Source organism: Nelumbo lutea, chromosome 4 (genome assembly GCF_056320005.1).
Source record: "Nelumbo lutea isolate HS-2025 chromosome 4, American lotus-T2T, whole genome shotgun sequence".
Lineage (NCBI taxonomy): Eukaryota > Viridiplantae > Streptophyta > Magnoliopsida > Proteales > Nelumbonaceae > Nelumbo > Nelumbo lutea.
In genome coordinates this window covers 32,351,803-32,354,033 of record NC_142687.1, presented here as the reverse complement: position 1 = coordinate 32,354,033, position 2,231 = coordinate 32,351,803, and positions in this window count along the sequence as shown.

Below are 2,231 nucleotides of genomic sequence, written 5' to 3'. Positions count from 1 at the left end.
TCTCCACCTTATCTAGTTCTGACAATTATCAATTTTACCATTTTCTGTTTTTTTTGAACCAGATATTTATTTTTGGTTATTTGCTTTTATAGCTTGCTCTAGATTTATACCCATGTGATGATCCAGGATTGTTAGAAGAGGATCACCCCTTCGAATGAGCATAGACAACTATGGTCGTTCAGAAGAATCATAGCAGGTTACTTCTATACTGTTCTACTTACCATGCACCTTGTAGATGTGCCAAGGATCTTCTCAGACCTCTTCTGTTTTCTGGGCCAGGATATACAAGCTAAATGCACCATTGCAATGATGCTCATACCTAGTAACTTTGCTTGTACTGCCCAACCAGAGAAATGGGCAGCTTATAGAGAATTCGCAAAAAATTGCATTCATAATCTGCATCGAGTAAATTAAGCTCAGTACGGTAGATATTTCTATTTGCACTCTTCCCAACATTTTGAGTGTACTCATAGTATGGAACCGGATGAGCTTTCTGCATTCACAATTTTGATTTACATTCTTTAAATTCCAACTTCTGATTTACCGTGCGAAATTTCAGCAATTTCTTGGGTCTGGGGCTCGGGCCCATAAAAGGTACGGGATCCTAATAATCCTTGTAAAATTCATAGATCGTATATCTTCCATTACAGGGTCCTGTGAAGAGATTAAGGGCCCGTTTGAGTTGAAGGAATAAGGGTCTGGAATTGGAATTGGAATGGGCCATTCTGGTTTCAACTGTTGGATTGGGCAGAATTAGAATCCCATTCTCATTTGTGGTGGAATGGCATTCCCTCATTTGAAGGAATGACCATTTCCCCACCCCCTCCCTTGGAAATAAATCTAATTTCAGCTGATTTCAATTTTCATTCCCATTCCTGTCTGAATTAGACTATGAAAATAAGCCATTCCAGTTTTGACTGTAAACCAAATAGACCCTAAGGGGGTCAAAGTTGAATTGAGCCTATCAACGCCATCTGTGAATAGAATTTTCAAAGCATGAAGCATGGTAGACATGGCGTATAATGAGCATCCCAGACCCTACCCATCAGCAAGTCCTGTAATTCCAAATTAAGGAAGACAGTTTCGACCTATTATCTCTTACAAGTTACTAATAAGGGTTCCTGAAAATATTTACTAAATTCGTCCAATTATGGTTAAGGATGAAATGTGCTAATTAATAGTTGAGGAATTCCTTGTTGGCTAATGAATAACCAGGCTGCATTGGACAAATGGCTCCGGTTCTGTTAAATAGAGAGGGGACTTGCATTCATGTATTGGTAACCATGGGTTTCATGGTAAATGGGTTTTTTCATGGGTGTGATACCTATTTCTCATGTGGATAAGGATAAGTAATTTTCCCATTTGAGGGAAGTTTTCAAAACATTATTGAATAAAAGGCTCAGTTTGGAAGGAGTAGGAATACAAATTTATAGAGTACAAAACCTTGAATTTTGTATGTATTTGCACTCTTTTCAAACTGACGTTTTGTAAAAAACCTCCCCTGAGGTTTTTGATAATCATAAAAATCTCCCCTCATGTTTTACTTTAACAAAAACCTTCCTGAACTTTTGAAAAATTCAACGCAAACATTCCTTCCGTCACTGACCAGACGAAAAACGTTTGGCCGATGCATTATTTTTTTTCAAAATAAACAAAATTCTTTCATTTGAAAAGTCTTTCACATCTTTCTTCGCCAAGTGAAATTCCTTGTTTACTTTTCTGTTGGTTAAATTTTCAAAACATGGTGAAAAATTTCAATGACCATCTATTTCTTCTTTTCTTGGTAGAAGCAAGTTTCTCATTTTCCCTTGTTTTCTGCAACGGAACTAGTGTACCATTGCTCCTTTTGTTTTTCTTCTCTTCCTCCGCTTTTTTACCCCACCCTCATTTCTTCTTTCTCCTTCTCCAATGGTGATGCAAGTATGCAACCAATATACTAGCTTACATCTTCGGAGAGACCTTATGTTGGCTGAGAGTGGAGAAAGGAATTAGAAAAGTAAAATCCTGAACTCTTTTAAATGGCAATGGGTCGTAGGAACTTAAACACTCTCTGAACTTGCGGTGAGGTGGGGAAAGAAACTGGTAGCTTGCCTACTCTAGAAGAGCCCCCAGAACTGTAGCAGTCGAAGGTCTCGGATACTTTAATTTCCCTTATTCCAACAAAGGCCCTTTGAACTATCACCTGGGTTCTTCTCATGGCTATGCTGAGCCTCCGTAAAAAATCAGAACAA